Source organism: Aegilops tauschii, chromosome 2 (assembly GCF_002575655.3).
Source record: "Aegilops tauschii subsp. strangulata cultivar AL8/78 chromosome 2, Aet v6.0, whole genome shotgun sequence".
NCBI classification, from domain to species: domain Eukaryota; kingdom Viridiplantae; phylum Streptophyta; class Magnoliopsida; order Poales; family Poaceae; genus Aegilops; species Aegilops tauschii.
Window position 1 is genome coordinate 17,583,345 of NC_053036.3, and position 19,441 is coordinate 17,602,785.

Sequence of the window (19,441 nt, forward strand, 5' to 3'; positions counted from 1 at the left end):
GCAATTCAGACAAGACAGATTAAAGGACGCGACTAGCCAGCAACCGTTGGCTGGCTAGCGGCCCAGGGCACACACCCTTAAATTGGTAGTGAACCTCTCCCAGATCCAACTGGCAAACCAAAAAAGGAAAGAAACAGTCCCTCGCGCACGTGGCCTCCAAGGGAGAATCTGTGATGATCGTAACTGCTACTCCCCCTAACGACATTCATGACAGCCGACGCACCAAACCCTCCTAATGGTCATTAGCGCTCGTAACCATTAGCGATCATGGCATGGTCTCAGTAGTACCTCGCGCCGCTTCCCCCTTCCCAGTCACAGCTCCCCAAAACTCCCCCCTTGACCTCCCCTTCTCCATCTACCCTGTTCTCCATTGCCACAACTGTTGTCCCACGCTTTGCTGGCCATGGACCTGAAAAGTGAACTTCCATCTTGATGTGCCCTCTCAGCTCCTCTTTTACAAAACTCTGTGGAACCAAGGGTCTATTAGTGAGGGAATATACAATAACATGGCAGTTAATGCTTGTGATACTGCAAAAAAGAACTACCGAGACATTATGCATGCAAAATAATGTGTTTTTTGGGCAAGTTGGTACGATGTGCAGGCAACTCGTGCTGAAAACACAGGAAAGCCCTCTCTTGAAAGTGCTATTCTAGTTTATGCTTGGATTTTTTTTGCAGGTATCTACAGAGTGTTGTAGGTTGCGCAAGGCTGCTGTTTTTTGATTGATCGTCAAGCTTGGCAAAGCTTTTGGGCAAGTTGTGTATATGTGTAGGCAATCAGGGAGAAAAAAAAATGCAGGCAACTCATGTTTCTTGTGTGGCAGAAAAATAAATTAAGGAGAAAAGAGGTCTTGAAAGTTACAGGGTTTGGCTGTTACTAGTGATTTTTTGGGGCAAATATCTCCTTGAACTACAAGTTGCAGAATTGTAGCAGTAGCAGTAGCTGCTGTGTTTTCGTTGTGAATTTTGCTACTAAATTTTGGGCAATGTATCTATCTGGGGCTTTGCCGTACATGTAGCTGCTGTGTTGGTTGTGCTTCTGGCTGTTCACATATCTAGGCAAGTTTCTACAATGTTTGGGCAAGTAGGGAATGGTTTAGAGGCAACTCATGTTTACTTGGTTGTGTGAAAAAAAAACATAACCCTCTTGAATTTCTGGTTTTAGCTTTTGCTTTGGATTTTGGACATGTATCTCCTGAGGCTAATGGTGTATGCAGGTGAAAAAACAGATTGATTTATTGGACACCCATACTCAAAACCCAAGAAGCAAAAAATAGATAAAAATGTTTGCACCTTTATATGGGTTTCTTCTAAGCAGAAACTTGCATATAACAATTCAGGCAATATTGACCCCTTTTTTGCTCGTACAATATTTGACTAACCAGCCCACATATCGAATCAGGGAATAGAGCAAGCTATTGGGGGTTGTGTGAAGTTTACCTTGAAGTGTGTAGTGAAAAATATTTCTTGCTTGCTAAAAATGAACCAGGGTGCAGAGGAGGAAAAGAAAGAGAAGGTTTGATTTCCTCACCTTGTTCATCCTGATTGCAACTCCTTTTCCAATGTTTTCCCCTTTTTTTTTTCTTCCAGCATGAACAACTAGTATTGATTTTTAGTGCACCTATTGCAAGAAAACGGTAAAAAGGAAATAGTGAGCAACTATAGCGGTTTTTAAGCAAGTCAAGTATTGACAAAAAGCTAGTCCTGTCTGTCAGTACATGAAAAGTGTTTCAGTTTCCTTTCTCCGGCTAATGGCTGTTGCACATTCGGAGAAACCCCTTGACAACAAGCTAGTCTTGTCAGTACATGAAAACAAAAAAGAGGAGCCAAGTTCTAGGGTTTGTTTAGGCAAAATCACTATTGGCAGTAAGCAACCCTTGTGTGTTTGAGGCAACTCCTCTTTTTTTGCTGAAACAAAAAAAATGAATAGCTTTGTGCGAAGCTTACCAGGAAATGGATGTTCAAGCTTCTTCCTTCGGCGTGTGCAAAAAACCTCAAAAAAGTTATGCTACAACCAAAGGGAGAATATCATACGGAAACCAACATTCGGTGGAAACCGGTGAAAACCACGAGAAAAAGATGTTTTAAAGTTTCAAAAATATCTGAAAAAAATGTGAGATGTTAAGAGGATGATGTTTTATTGCTACACAAATTTTCAAGTTGAAACACATTACAAGATGTGAGCTATGAAAAAGACAAAATCAGCGTTGAATAGTGCCGAATAGTAATGTCACTATTCAGAGCTGAATTTGTCTTTTTCTTAGCTCACATCTCGTAATGTTTTTCAACTTGAATTTTTGTGTAGCAATAAAACATCACCTTCTTAACATCTCACATTTTTTTCAGATTTTTTTAGAACTTTAAAATATGGTTTGCACGAAGTTTTCATTGAATATTGGTTTCCGTATGATATTCTCCCACAACCAAAATGGTTTGCTTGTTGGTTTGGTTGGACCAAACGAAAACTTTTTAAGCGTATCAAATTGGTAGAAAAAAACTATGAATCTTTGGAGATTTAGGCAAGTAATGTTTATATGTGGAGAACATATCCTATTGTAAATATCAACTTTGGTTCCAATTATAAATCAGTTTGTTTCTAAAATGTATCTCTGGGCAACTCACGCCAGTCTCTCTAGCAACTAACTAGCTTTTACTTTTACTTACAAAGCCTTGATCCCAAACAAGTTGGGATAGGCTAGATATGAAACCCTTTCACGAGGACTTCCCAGGAGGTCACCCATCCTAGAACTACTCTCGCCCAGATGGGTTTCATACCCAAAAGACTGGCTAGTTTTTACGTTGGCTCGCCAAGCCTATCACAACCCTTAGATATGAAACCCTTTCATGAGGACTTCCCAGGAGGTCACCCATTCTAGTACTACTCTCGCTCAAATGGGTTTCATGCCTATGGGACTGGCTAGTTTTTACGTTGGCTCGCCAAGCCTATCACAACCCTCCTCCTTTACCCGGGCTTGGGACCGGCTATGCCTAGAAGACATAGGCGGAGTTCTCTAGCAACTAACTAGATGATACTTATTTTGGGCAACTCGCGTCAATATCTCTAGCAACTAAGCATCATGCGTTGGGCAAGTTTTGGACACTTTCTGCTCAAATTGTCGACGATTCTAGCCCCTGCATCCCCACGCCGCAAACCACCCTCGCATTCAAAAATCATCAATTCTCACACGGAGCGAGTACTTGCCTAAGTGCTAGTTATAACTTGCCGGCTTGCACTAAGAAATTGCCTGAAGAAAAATAGCTGATTGAGTCCAATGGAGACGGCATATCCATTGGAGAGGACCACATTCTCTAGTACATCAAGGTACAACAACGCATCATGCAATCAGTGTAGCACTAGCATCTGCACATGCTAATAATTCACACAGCTGCACCTCATCTCGTTCTCAAGCACTGAACTAGGAAGGAATTTTGCATGCCATCCACATCGGTATCCATGGTGGGCATGCACCTATGAACATGCTGCCATTAGCACAATTAGCTAATTGCTCTTCTCGTAGTGATTTTCTGGCATTGTTAGGCAAGTAATGTTTATATGTAGGCAATTTATCCTATTGGAAAATAGCAATGTGAAAACTGAATCAATTTGTTGGTAAAGAATATCTCTGGGCAACTCATGCCAGCATCTCTAGCAAATAACTATCATGGGCTGGGCAAGTTTTAAAGTTTAAAGTTTTGGGCGAAATAAAACCCAACACTCTCAGGAGCAAATCTCTGGGCAACTCATGCCAGCATCTCTAGCAAATAACTATCATGGGCTGGGCAAGTTTTAAAGTTTAAAGTTTTGGGCGAAATAAAACCCAACACTCTCAGGAGCAAATCTCCAGGCAACTATCATGAGTTGGGCAAGTTTTGAACACTTAATAAATCATAATGCACATACTTCCACAAAAACCAAACCAATGTGAAATCCCCTTGAAAAACATTTAATTCAACATAGAACCTTGATGGCCAGGTGGTACCTCGGAAGGACACCTTTCGGTATTTGGGGTCAATGTTGCAGGAGGATGGGGGTATTGATGAAGATGTGAACCATCGTATCAAAGCCGGATGGATGAAGTGGCGCCAAGCTTCTGGCATTCTCTGTGACAAGAGAGTGCCACAAAAGCTAAAAGGCAAGTTCTACAGGACGGCGGTTCGACCCGCAATGTTGTATGGCGCGGAGTGTTGGCCGACTAAAAGGCGACATGTTCAACAGTTAGGTGTGGCGGAGATGCGTATGTTGAGATGGATGTGTGGCCACACGAGGAAGGATCGAGTCCAGAATGATGATATACGAGATAGAGTTGGGGTAGCAACAATTGAGGAGAAGCTTGTCCAACATCGTCTGAGATGGTTTGGGCATATTCAGCGCAGGCCTCCAGAAGCTCCAGTGCATAGCGGACGGCTAAAGCGTGCGGAGAATGTCAAGAAAGGGCGGGGTAGACCGAATTTGACATGGGAGGAGTCCGTTAAGAGAGACCTGAAGGATTGGAGTATCACCAAAGAGCTAGCTATGGACAGGGGTGCGTGGAAGGTTGCTATCCATGTGCCAGAGCCATGAGTTGGTTGCGAGATCTTATGGGTTTCACCTCTAGCCTACCCCAACTTGTTTGGGACTAAAGGCTTTGTTGTTGTTGTTGTTGATAGAACTACTCCCAAATCTCCAATAGATACTAGAAAATTGATTGTAGGCAACTTTCGGGCATTATTAGGCAAGTTAGTGCAAATTGTTGACTACAAAAAATGGCTGGAACTCAAATTCACAAAAAAGTAATAGGTCGCAGGACAGATCATATGCACATAATATTAAGAATGCAGCGACAAAACTACATTCAGTACATAATATAAGGTACTATAATCAACCCTCTACTTCCTAGTATATCTCCAATTTAAAAATGCGAAATGTTGTTAACTACTATAATAGTAATCAAATCAACAACCCTAGAAGGAATGTCATACAGATTGGTTATCTATGTCGGTACATATGATCCATATTCCACGCCAATAACAAAACCTATTGGAAATACCAACACTTCTGCAAATTAAAATCAAATTTTTGCTAAAAAAATCTCGGGCAACTCGCATCAGCATCGCTCACTACTACCTATCCTGCGTCCGGCAAGTTTTGGGAGAAACAAAAGCCAACACTCTCGGTGGTGGATCTCTGGACAACTTGCGCTAGCATCTATAACCTCTAACTATCATATGTTTGGGCAAGTTTTGGACACTTCCAGATCAACATTGAATCTCATCATGTCATCAACATCACAGAAACACAATTCATGAGTATGTAGATAGACCATATTCACCTCAAGAAGCTCCTGCTTGGCATCATCCATGCCCTGGACATCATCAAATCATCTTGGGCCGGCGACGCTTGTCTGCACTGCCACCTGCCGGGTTGTGGAGCAGATCGACAGTCCACCACGTCCTCCAGCATCTGACCCAGAAGATTGTATGCACGCCGTCAATCCAATCCACAGCCCTACGAAGGCTGCGTGAGGATTGCGTGGCCAGGGAGATCGGGATTGCAGGGGGTCCCGAGGGGCGCGCGAGCAGGGGACCCCGTCGCCAGTTGGAATCATCAGGGGCCGGCCTCGAGATGCACTGAACCGGCGAGAGACCGAGGCGGCGGGGCCCAAGACGACGCCAATAGGGAGAAGCTGGGCACGGGGCCGCGTCGGCACCAGTCTGGGGCGGGGGCCATGTCGTCTTGCGCGGGATGATTCGCTGCCGGTCGATGTGCGTCGGCGGTGAAGAAGGCTGGTGGAGGAGGGGCTCCGGCGCGGGATTTGGCTCGGTGGAGCCGCCGACGCGAGGGCCGGGCTGGTCGAGGGGTGGCGCAGTGGATCTTGCCAGATCCTGTCCATGGCGGTGCTACACCGTTGAGGGTGGAGGCGGATCAGCGTGCCAGGGGAGGTGGACGTCCGGTGCTTGTCGGAGGCAGGGAAGGGAGTTGGCCGGGGTTGGTAGGAAGGTGGGGCCTCGTCGGCGCCGGTCTGGGGCAGGGGCCATCGCGGGAGATGCGCAGGGGGGGAGAGAGGAGTGGGTCGTGGGGTACGGCCAGAGAGATGCGGTTGTGTGGATTAGGAAAAACAAAAATTCTCCGACCAAAAGACACCTGAGACTCACGATATAGATCGGACGATGCGTGAGGTGTGTGCTCGGGAGCTCTAACGAGCACAGCTGCACTTTTTAGGTTTTAGGCAGATTAAAAATGTGATACAGGTAAGAAACATTTTTTTTTCTGAAAACATTTATTCAGCTTCAACTATTGTTTTGAGTGGTTGATATGTACTTCCTCCGACTTGTTCAACTACTTTTAACTAGAGAGGTAGTACCTTTTGTACTTGTGTGCTGTGTGATGCTATCATATATCCTAAATCTTCATAGGTATTTATTTCTCGTTCCATGTAAGTTCGAACAAGTCGTGAAAGAAATATATTTAGGTCACTACTCGCTAGTACAGAACAGCCCATATCAGTTTCAGTTGGACTATCTGAGCTGGTTTTCACTTCAGTACGTGTCAGTGAAAAATACTGCAGTCATTTCTTAGACTGTTGGAGATAGTACTAGCACACTAAATGTACAACGGTTTTTTTTTCACGAATACGCAAAGCTTGCGTATCTTTTCATTGATAGGTAGAAGAGAACAGAGTAACAAGAGGGGAGAAAGAGGGATACAACACGGCACACACTCTCCTAGCCTAAAACTCCAGAAACAAGACCTAGAGCAGCAAAGCCGCGTCACGAACAAGCCGGTCACCATCGTCACACGGCCATGCCATCAGGACGGAGCAAATCAACGTACCCCCCACCTTGAAACGCCAAGAAGAGTCGGCAAGTGGGTTGCATGATCGGACCGGCCTGAGGAAGAAGACATGGAAGAAGCGCCGGCGATGTTGTACATTGCGCCTCGGATGTCCACATCTTGAAAAGCAGCCCAAAACCAAGCAGGGTGTCCAACATCACCAATTTCAACACCGAAGACACCACGAGCAACCAAGACGACGCCTTCATGAAGGGGGACGACATCGGGACGCCGCCGCCGTCTGGTCTGGAGAATCGGACCAAGGGTTTCCCCCGGTGCTTGAAGGAGGACAGGTCGAAAGGCCATGGCAACGCCTTCAAGAAGGAGACGGCATCTGCAGATGTCGCCGCTGCCAGCACCGGCAAGCCGAGCAAGGATTTCGTCCCGGCCTTTGACCGAATCACCCCAAATGCCGCCGGATCAGGAATCGAAGACAAGGAACCCATGTAGCTGGCTGGAACCACCACGGCAGGGAGAGATGCACCCATCACCAGACAAGAAGGTGACTTGGGCGCCGCCGGATGCACCAACACAACTCACTGCAGGCACCAGATCCACCACCAACGCCATGGTCCAGAACCGGGCGGGGAAAAGGATGCGCCGCCGCCAGCAGCACCAAAGCCAGCCGAAGAGAAGGCATGGCAGACCGAGAGCCATGGGGAGGAGGAGCCGGCAAGGGTAGGTCGTGGAGTTGGGAGGCGCTGGAGGAGGTGGAGCACGGGGAGACACGCCGCACCGGGCAGGCCGGCGACGGCCCGGCCAAGAAGCCTCGAACACCATGGTCCTGGGATCTGGCGCCGGCAACAGCAAGGGTGCTGGAGGCCCTACAGATTTGGCGCGAGAGAAGGTGGTTGGGGCGAGGACGCGCCAGCAACAGCCGAAGCCCACAGGGAAGGGGGCGGTCGAGGGCCGGGGAGGAGGAGCCGGAGGTAGCACGCCGGCGCCGGAGCGCGACGGGATCCGACGGGAGAGGTGTGGAGGGGGGAGTGGCTTGCAGTCGTGCCGGCCGAGGCGCCCCGCCGCCACCTTCCTGGGAGCCGGCGCAGCTTCGCCGGCCGCTCCTCTGGTGGCGGCGAGGAGGCGGGGCGGGGCGGGAGGGGGCCGCGGGCTAGGGTTCCCCCGCCGGCGCCAGGGGAGGCGACGCGGGGGTCGGGGGAGGCTAGAAAGTAAGGTGTCAGCTTGACTATAAGTTGTACCATGTACAACGTTTTGGCAGTTTAAATATTAGGAACAGAGAGTGTATCTCAAACGAGTTCACATGCCTTAGACATATTATCAAACATGTGTGGCGACGAGTTTGATTGCCACCATGGACTTTCAGAGCACGAACCAGGTTGACTAGTGTCGGCTTCAGCTCCTCCAACGAGCCGACCATGTCGTCCACCGCTGCTAAATCGCCACCGACGCAACGGTCGAACTTGGCGGTCTGATCGCGCATCCCCTAATCCGCGATCTGATCCTTGAGGTCGTCGAGTTGACCCATGATGTCGTTGATCCTGCGCACCTTGGGAGCCAAGATCGGTAGAGCTCTAATCCCAATTGCCACTACCTACACACGGTGACTGTTTTGAGAAAGATATAATGAGGTTTATGTGTGATAAAGCGTATCGTATCACGGGGTTTGGATGTACCGGCGAAGTTTGCACCAACTTTCGAGGTGAGGAAGGGCAATGCACGTTACCGAAGAGGCTAGCAATGATGGAAGGGTGAGAGTGCGTATAATCCATGGACTCACATTAGTCATAAAGAACTCATATACTTATTGTAAAAGTTTATTAGCCCTCGAAGCAAAGTACTACTACGCATGCCCCTAGGGGATAGATTTATAGGAAAAGACCATCGCTCGCCCACGAGTATAGGGGATAGATTTATAGGAAAAGACCATCGCTCGCCCACGAGTATAGGCGATCTATCGTAGTCCTTTCCATAAGTAAGAGTGTCGAACCCAACGAGGAGCAAAAGGAAATGATAAGCGGTTTTCAGCAAGGTATTCTCTGCAAGCACTGAAATTATAGGTAACAGATAGTTTTGTGATAAGATAATTTGTAACGAGCAACAAGTAACAAAAGTAAATAAAGTGCAGTAAGGTGGCCCAATCCTTTTTGTAGCAAAGGACAAGCCTGGACAAACTCTTATATAGAGAAAAGCGCTCCCGAGGACACATGGGAATTATCGTCAAGCTAGTTTTCATCACGTTCATATGATTCGCGTTCGGTACTTTGATAATTTGATATGCGGGTGGACCGGTGCTTGGGTGCTGCCCTTACTTGGACAAGCATCTCACTTATGATTAACCCCTATTCCAAGCATCTGCAACTACAAAAGAAGTATTAAGGTAAACCTAATCATAGCATGAAACATATGGATCCAAATCAGCCCCTTACGAAGCAATGCATAAACTAGGGTTAAAGCTTCTGTCACTCTAGCAACCCATCATCTACTTATTACTTCCCAATGCCTTCCTCTAGGCCCAAATAATGGTGAAGTGTCATGTAGTCGACGTTCACATAACACCACTAGAGGAGAGACAACATACATCTAATCAAAATATCGAACGAATACCAAATTCACATGACTACTAATAGCAAGACTTCTCCCATGTCCTCAGAACAAACGTAACTACTCACAAAGCATATTTTTGTTCATAATTAGAGGAGTATTAATATGCATATAGGATCTGAACATATGATCTTCCACCAAATAAACCAACTAGCATCAACTACAAGGAGTAGTCAACACTACTAGCAACCTACAAGTACCAATCCCAGACTTAGAGACAAGAATTGGATACAAGAGATGAACTAGGGTTTAAGAGGAGATGGGGCTGGTGAAGGTGTTGATGGAGATTGGTCCCCTCCCGATGAGAGGAGCGTTGGTGATGACGATGGCGATGATTTCCCCCTCCCGGAGGGAAGTGTCCCCGGCAGAACAGCTCCACCAGAGCCCTAGATTGGTTCCGCCAAGGTTCTGCCTCGTGGCGGCGGAGTCTCGTCCCGAAAGCTTGCTTTTGATTTTTCCTCGGCGGAAAGACTTCATACAGTAGAAGATGGGCACCGGAGGGCCACCAGGGGGCCCACGAGGCAGGGGGCACGCCCAGGGGGGTAGGGCGCGCCCACCCTCGTGGCCAGGGTGTGGGCCCCCTCTGGTATTTCTTCCGCTCAATATTTTTTATTATTTCCAAAAATAACTTCCGTGGAGTTTCAGGACTTTTGGAGTTGTGCAGAATAGGTCTCTAATATTTGCTCCTTTTCCAGCCCAGAATTCCAGCTGCCAGCATTCTCCCTCTTCATGTAAACATTGTAAAATAAGAGAGAATAGACATAAGTATTGTGACATAATGTGTAATAATAGCCCATAATGCAATAAATGTCGATATAAAAGCATGATGCAAAATGGATGTATCAACTCCCCCAAGCTTAGACCTCGCTTGTCCTCAAGCGGAAGCCGATAACGATAAATATGTCCACATGTTTAGAGGTAGAGGTATCGATAAAATAAAATACAGACATGAGGGCATCATGATTAATCTCATAACAGCAACATATATGGACATTGTCATATGATTTTTTATGCTCAAGTAATAATCTATTCACAATGCAAAGTATGAATCAGAAACTTCATTGAGAACCAACAAACTATAATCTCAGTAATTGAAGCAATTGCAATTTATCATAACATCAGAAAGAGTCTATGTCAGGGCTTATCAGCAAGTCCACATACTCAACAGTCATTTAGTCTTTCACAATTGCTAACACTCACGCAATACTTGTGGTTATGGAGTTTTAATCGGACACAGAGAAAGATAGGGGCTTATAGTTTCGCCTCCCAACCTTTTATCTCAAGGGTAATGTCAACAATAATAGTTCATGCTAACTCACATCCAATTAGGTATATGTATCAGGATCTTTCCAACACACTGTGCTTGCCGAAGGATAACATGTAAAAAAGGAAAGGTGAAGATCACCATGACTCTTGCATAAGGTAGAAGATAATAATAAAAGATAGGCCCTTCGCAGAGGGAAGCAGAGGTTGCCATGCGCTTTCAGGGTTGGATGCACAAAATCTTAATGCGAAAGAACGTCACTTTATATTGCCACTTGTGATATGAACCTTTATTATGCAGTCCGTCGCTTTTATTTCTTCCATATCACAAGATCGTATAAAGCTTATTTCCTCCAAACTAATCAATCATACATATTTAGAGAGCAATTTTTATTGCTTGCACCGATGACAACTTACTTGAAGGATCTTACTCAATCCATAGGTAGATATGGTGGACTCTCATGGCAAAACTGGGTTTAAGGGTATTTGGAGGCAGAAATAGTATCTCTACTTGGTGCAAAGAATTTGGCTAGCATGAGGGGGAAAGACAAGCTCAACATGTTGGATGATCCATGACAATATACTTTATCTCAGACATAAGAAAACATAACCCATTACGTTGTCTTCCTTGTCCAACATCAACTCTTTAGCATGTCATATTTTAATGAGTGCTCCCAATCATAAAAGATGTCCAAGATAGTATATTTATATGTCTAACCTCTCTTTCTTTATTACTTCCTATTAATTGCAACGATGACCAAAGCTATGTTTGCCAACTCTCAACAACTTTTAATCATCATACTCTTTATATGTGAAGTCATTACTCTTCATAAGATCAATATGATCTCTTTATTTATTTTTATTCTTTCTCTTTTCTTTGATTCCCTCAAGATCATAGCAAAATAATCAAGCCCTTGACTCAACACTAATCTTTATTATATAGCTCACGGACTTGATTACATAGAGGGATCATAAAGCAAAACTCAAAACTAGATCATGCCCTAAACTTTATTCTACTAGATCAAGATACTACTAAAAGGATCGAACTAAGAAAAACGATAAAGATAGAGATGTGATGGTGATACGATACCGGGGCACCTCCCCCAAGCTTGGCAGTTGCCAAGGGGAGTGCCCATACCCATCTGATTATGTCTCCTTTGTTGGTGAAGAAGATGGAGGTGATGATGGATAGTCGCACATCGAGCGTAAGAGGTCCTCCAGCTTGCGGATAATGCCCTTGAGTGCGATGATATGCTCCTTCAATAAAATATTTTCACGTGTGAGATACTTGTTTTGTATACGAGCTAACTCAATCATCTTGAAAGCTTCGATCTCAGTTGGGGTCAGAAGATTGTGATCAAGTTGAAGGATGTCTTCTGCTGCCGGAGCTGGGTCCTCCGTGGCCTTCTTGATCCCTTCATCCTTGTTGATCTCCATGGGTTCTTCCCTCTTCAGCTCTATTTTCATTAGCCAAGCATCGTTGTCACCATTGTGGACGACATGATGCCTGGCCTTGACAACCCTGACAGAAAACAGCTCGAAACAAGAATAGAGGATAATTGCGTGACACGGGGGTCAAAACCTTCGAGAGATTATATAACGAATTTTTACCGACCAAAATACGTATCGTGCAAGAAAACGGAGTCCGGAGAGTGCACGAGGTGCCCACGAGGCAGGGGGTGCGCCTAGGGGGGTAGGGCGCGCCCTCCACCCTCGTGTCCTTCCCAGACTGCTTCTTATTTTTCTATTTTTCTAAACATTCCAAAACGGAGAAAAATTGCCATTAGAACTGTTTTGGAGTCGGTTTACTTACCGTACCACATACCTATTCCTTTTCGGAGTCTGAAACGTTCTGGAAAGTGTCTCTTATGTATTCCTCCGGGGTTATGGTTTCAATAACATTGGTTTCAACATTTATAGGATTACCTGAGATATAATGTTTGATTCTTTGACCGTTCACCACCTTTGGAATTGTGCCTTCGAAGTTGTTGATTTTTATGGCACCGGAACAATAGACCTCCTCGATAACATAAGGACCTTCCCATTTAGAGAGAAGTTTTCCTGCAAAAAACCTTAAACGAGAGTTGTATAAAAATACATAATCACCTACATTAAACTCACGCTTTTGTATTCTTTTGTCATGCCATCTTTTAACTTTTTCTTTAAACAGCTTGGCATTCTCATAGGCTTGTGTTCTCCATTCATCAAGTGAGCTAATGTCAAATAACCTCTTCTCACCGGCAAGTTTGAAATCATAATTGAGCTCTTTAATAGCCCAATAAGCCTTATGTTCTAATTCAAGAGGTAAGTGACATGCTTTTCCATAAACCATTTTATACGGAGACATTCCCATAGGATTTTTATATGCAGTTCTATAGGCCCATAATGCATTATCAAGTTTCTTGGACCAATTCTTTCTAGATCTATTAACAGTCTTTTGCAAAATTAATTTGAGTTCTCTGTTACTCAATTCTACTTGACCACTAGACTGTGGGTGATAAGGAGATGCAATTCTATGATTAACATCATACTTAGCAAGCATTTTACGGAAAGCACCATGAATAAAATGTGAACCACCATCAGTCATTAAATATCTAGGGACTCCAAAACTCGGAAAAATAACTTCTTTAAGCATTTTAATAGAAGTGTTATGATCAGCACTACTAGTTGGAATAGCTTCTACCCACTTAGTAACATAATCAACAGCAACTAAAATATGTGTATATCCATTAGAGGCAGGAAACAGTCCCATATAATCAAAACCCCAAACATCAAATGGTTCAATAACAAGTGAATAATTCATAGGCATTTCTTGACGTCTACTAATATTACCAATTCTTTGACATTCATCACAAGATAAGACAAACTTACGGGCATCCTCGAAGAGAGTAGGCCAATAAAAACCGGATTGCAATACCTTGTGTGCAGTTCTATCTCCAGCATGGTGCCCTCCATAAGCCTCGGAGTGACACTTGCGTAGGATCTGTTCCTGTTCATGCTCAGGTACACAACTTCTAATAATACCATCTACTCCTTCTTTATAAAGATGTGGGTCATCCCAAAAGTAATGTCTCAAATCATAGAAAAACTTTTTCTTTTGCTGGTATGTGAAACTAGGTGGTATAAATTTAGCAACAATGTAATTAGCATAATCAGCATACCATGGAGCATTATGAGAAGCATTTATGACATTTAATTGTTCATGAGGAAAGCTATCATCAATAGGTAGTGGGTCATCAAGAACATTTTCTAACCTAGACAAGTTGTCTGCAACGGGGTTCTCAGCTCCCTTTCTATCAATAATATGCAAATCAAATTCTTGTAGCAAGAGAACCCATCTAATAAGTCTAGATTTAGCATCTTTCTTTTCCATAAGATATTTAATAGCAGCATGATCAGTGTGAATAGTTACTTTAGAATCAACAATATAAGGTCTGAACTTATCACAAGAGAATTCAACTGCTAAGAATTCTTTTTCAGTAGTAGCATAATTTCTCGGGACATTGTCTAGAGTTTTACTAGCATATTGAATAACATTTAATTTCTTATCAATTCTTTGCCCTAGAACAACACCTACAGCATAATCACTAGCATCACACATAGTTTCAAAAGGTAAATTCCAATCAGGTGGCTGAACAATAGGTGCAGAGATCAATGTTTTCTTAAGTATGTCAAATGCTTCTACACAATCATCATCAAAGACAAATGGTATATCTTTTTGTAATAAATTAGTCAGAGGCCGAGAAATTTTTGAGAAGTTCTTAATGAACCTCCTATAAAAACCGGCATGACCAAGGAAACTTCTTATACCTTTGATGTCCTTGAGACATGGCATCTTTTCAATAGCATCAACTTTAGCTTTATCAACTTCAATACCTCTTTCAGAAATTTTATGCCCCAAGACAATACCTTCATTAACCATAAAGTGGCACTTTCCCCAATTCAAGACAAGATTAATTTCTTCACATCTCTGCAAAACTTGATCAAGGTTGCTCAAGAATCATCAAAAGAGGATCCATAAACGGAGAAGTCGTCCATGAAAACCTCACAAATCTTTTCACAAAAGTCAGAGAATATAGCCATCATCCATCTTTGAAAGGTAGCAGGTGCATTACATAAACCAAAAGGCATACGTCTATAAGCAAAAGTACCGAAAGGGCAAGTAAAAGTGGTCTTATCTTGATCATCAGCTGACACAGGTATTTGAGAGAAGCCAGAATAACCATCTAGAAAGCAAAAATGTGTATGTTTGGATAATATTTCTAGCATTTGATCAATAAAAGGTAAGGGGTAATGATCTTTTTTAGTAGCTTTATTTAATTTGTGGAAAACAATTACCATCCTATAACCTGTAACAATTCTTTGCGGAATCAATTCATCTTTATCGTTAGGAACGACAGTAATACCTCCCTTCTTAGGGACACAATGGACAGGACTTACCCACTGACTATCAGCAACGGGATAAATTATACCTGCCTCAAGGAGCTTTAATATTTCCTTTCTTACCACTTCTTTCATCTTAGGTCAACAGTCGTTGGTGATCAAAAAACTGCTTTGGCATCTTTCTCCAAATTTATTTTATGTTGACATAGAGTGGGACTAATGCCCTTAAGATCATCAAGAGTATATCCAATAGCAGCACGGTGCTTCTTCAGAGTTTTCAATAATTTTTCTTCCTCCTTCTCTGAAAGGTTCGCACTAATAATAATAGGATATATCTTCTTTTCATCAAGATAAGCATATTTAAGAGTATCAGGCAATGGTTTAAGCTCAAACACGGGATCACCCTTGGGTGGAGGAGGATCCCCTAGGATTTCAACAGGCAAGTTGTGTTTCAGAATAGGACCCTGTTTAAAGAACACTTCATCTATTTCCCTTCTTTCATTCATAAACATATCATTTTCATGGTCTAGCAAATATTGTTCCAAAGGATCACTAGGAGGTACGACAATAGAAGCAAGACCAATAATTTCATCTTTACTAGGTAATTCCTCTTCACGGTGTTGTCTACGAAATTTAGATAAGTTGAACTCATGAGACATATCACCTAAACCAATAGTAACAACATCCTTTTCGTAGTCTATCTTAGCATTAACAGTGTTCAATAAGGGTCTACCAAATATAATGGGACAAAAGCTATCTTGTGGGGAACCAAGAACAAGAAAATCAGCAGGATATTTAGTTTTCCCACACAAGACTTCAACATCTCTAATAATTCCCATTGGTGAAATAGTATCTCTATTAGCAAGTTTAATTGTGACATCAATTTCTTCTAACTCAGTAGGTGCAATATCATGCATAATTTCTTTGTATAAGCCAATAGGTATTGCACTAGCACTAGCACCCATATCACACAAGCCATGATAACAATGATCTTCTATCTTAACAAAAATGACAGGCATGCCTACCACATGTCTATGTTTATCTTTAGCACAAGGTTTAGCAATTCTAGCAGTTTCATCACAGAAATAAATAACATGCCCATCAATATTATCAGCCAAGAGATCTATAACAATAGCAATATTAGGTTCAACTTTAACTTGCTCAGGAGGTGTATAAGTTCTAATATTGCTTTGACGAACCACAGTTGAAGCTTTAGCATGATCCTTTATTCTAATTGGGAAAGGTGGTTTCTCAACATAAGCAGTAGGAACAATAGGATCATTATAAGTGATAGTCTTTTCTTCAACGTTAATAGGTGCAGCTAATTTTACTTCTATGGGAGGATGATATTTAAACCACTTCTCCTTAGGGAGATCAACATGAGTAGCAAAAGATTCACAGAAAGAAGCTACTATCTCAGAGTCAAGTCCATATTTAGTGCTGAATTTACGGAAAACATCGGTCTCCATAAAATATTTAACACAATCAAACTTAGGTGTCATACCTGACGCCTTACCTTCGTCGAGGTCCCAATCTTCAGAGTTGCGTTTAATTCTTTCCAATAAATCCCATTTGAATTCAATAGTCTTCATCATAAAAGAGCAAGCACAAGAAGTATCGAGCATGGTGTGATTGTTATCAGAAAGCCGAGCATAAATTTTTTGAATAATCATTTCTCTTGAGAGCTCATGATTGGGGCATGAATATAACATTGATTTAAGCCTCCCCCAATCTTGAGCGATGCTTTCTCCTTCGCGAGGCCAAAAATTATTTATATAATTACGATCACGATGAACAAGATGCATAGGATAAAACTTCTGATGAAATTCCAATTTCAATCGTTTGTAGTTCCATGATCCCATATCATCACATAGCCTATACCATGTCAATGCATCTCCCTTCAAAGATAAAGGGAAGACCTTCTTCTTAATAACATCATCGGGCATACCTGCAAGCTTAAATAATCCACAAACCTCATCCACATAGATTAGGTGCTCATCAGGATGTAATGTTCCATCTCCTGCAAAAGGATTAGCTAGCAGTTTTTCTACCATACCCGAAGGAATTTCAAAGTAGACATTTTCATTTTCAGTAGGTTCAGTAGGTTGAGGAGCAACTCTTTGCTCTACTGGTCGGGGTGAAGATACCCCGAACAAGCCCCTCAGAAGATTACTTTCCATAGTAACAAGTGACAGTAAATTTCAGCACACTATATAGATTTTTCCTTACCAAATTTCACCTACCAAAGGCGCTTCACTCCCAGGCAATGGCGCCAGAAAAGAGTCTTGATGACCCACAAGTATAGGGGATCTATCGTAGTCCTTTCGATAAGTAAGAGTGTCGAACCCAACGAGGAGCAGAAGGAAATGATAAGCGATTTTCAGCAAGGTATTCTCTGCAAGCACTGAAATTATAGGTAACAGATAGTTTTGTGATAAGATAATTTGTAACGAGCAACAAGTAACAAAAGTAAATAAAGTGCAGCAAGGTGGCCCAATCCTTTTTGTAGCAAAGGACAAGCCTGGACAATTTCTTATATAGAGAAAAGCGCTCCTGAGGACACATGGGAATTAGCGTCAAGATAGTTTTCATCACGTTCATATGATTCGCGTTCGGTACTTTGATAATTTGATATGTGGGTGGACCGGTGCTTGGGTGGTGTCCTTACTTGGACAAGCATCCCACCTATGATTAACCCCTATTGCAAGCATCCGCAACTACAAAAGAAGTATTAAGGTAAACCTAACCATAGCATGAAACATATGGATCCAAATCAGCCCCTTACGAAGCAACGCATAAACTAGGGTTTAAGCTTCTGTCACTCTAGCAACCCATCATCTACTTATTACTTCCCAATGCCTTCCTCTAGGCCCAAACAATGGTGAAGTGTCATGTAGTCGACGTTCACATAACACCACTAGAGGAGAGACAACATACATCTCATCAAAATATCGAACGAATACCAAATTCACATGACTACTAATAGCAAGACTTCTCCCATGTCCTCAGGAACAAACGTAACTACTCACAAAGCATATTTATGTTCATAATCAGAGGAGTATTAATATGCATATAGGATCTGAACATATGACCTTCCACCAAATAAACCAACTAGCATCAACCACAAGGAGTAATCAACACTACTAGCAACCTACAAGTACCAATGCCAGACTGAGAGACAAGAATTGGATACAAGAGATGAACTAGGGTTTGAGAGGAGATGGTGCTGGTGAAGATGTTGATGGAGATTGGTCCCCTCCCGATGAGAGGAGCGTTGGTGATGACGATGGCGATGATTTCCCCCTCTCGGAGGGAAGTGTCCCCGGCAGAACAGCTCCACCAGAGCCCTAGATTGGTTCCGCCAAGGTTCCGCCTCGTGATGGCAGAGTCTCTTCCCGAAAGCTTGCTTCTGATTTTTCCTTGGACGAAAGACTTCATATAGGAGAAGATGGGCACCGGAAGGCCACCAGGGGGCCCACGAGGCAGGGAGCGCGCCCAGGGGTTAGGGCGCGCCCCCACCCTCATGGCCAGGGTGTGGGCCCCCTCTGGTATTTCTTCCGCTCAATTTTTTATTATTATTTCCAAAAATAACTTCCGTGTAGTTTCAGGACTTTTGGAGTTGTGCAGAATAGGTCTCTAATATTTGCTCCTTTTCCAGCCCAGAATTCGAGCTGCCGGCATTCTCCCTCTTCATGTAAACCTTGTAAAATAAGAGAGAATAGGCATAAGTATTGTGCCATAATGTGTAATAACAGCCCATAATGCAAGAAATATCGATATAAAAGCATGATGAAAAATGGACGTATCAGTCCCCGGCGGCCACTCATAAGGAAAGCAATCAAAGAACACCTCATGCTCCGATTTCGTTACATAACGGTTCACCATACGTGCATGCTACAGGAGTTGCAAACCTCAACACAAGTATTTTTCAATTTCACAATTACTCAACTAGCACAACTCTAATATCACCACCTTCATATCGCAAAACTATTGCAAGGAATCAAACATATCATATTCAGTGATCTACAAGTTTTATGTAGGATTTTATGACTAACCATGTGAATGACCAGTTCCTGTCATCTCTCTAAATAGATATAAGTGAAGAAAGAGAGTTTAATTCTTTCTACAAAAGATATGCCCACGCTCTAACAAATATAAGTGAAGCTAAGAGCATTATACAAATGGCGGTTGTCTAAGTAAAGAGAAACAGGCAATCCAAACTTCAAATGATATAAGTGAAGCACATGAAGCATTCTATAAAGCCATACTCAAAAGATATAAGTGAAGTGCAAAGAGAATTCTATAAATCAACCAAGGACTATCTCATACCAGCATGGTGCATAAAAGAAAAGTGAAAACTAAATGCAAAAGACGCTCCAAGATTGCACATATCGCATGAACGAAACGAATCCGAAAACATACCGA

At 43.0% G+C, this 19,441-nt stretch overlaps 1 long non-coding RNA gene across 1 annotated transcript; it reads right to left on the reverse strand.

Moving 5' to 3' along the window:
* Nucleotides 1–17: 17 nt before the first annotated feature.
* LOC109778540 (uncharacterized) lies at nt 18–6,088 on the reverse strand. Its single transcript, XR_002236585.4, has 3 exons — nt 5,310–6,088; nt 1,532–1,621; nt 18–464 (listed from the first exon to the last, which is right to left on the reverse strand). It is a non-coding gene; the product is annotated as an uncharacterized lncRNA (long non-coding RNA).
* Nucleotides 6,089–19,441: the final 13,353 nt, after the last annotated feature.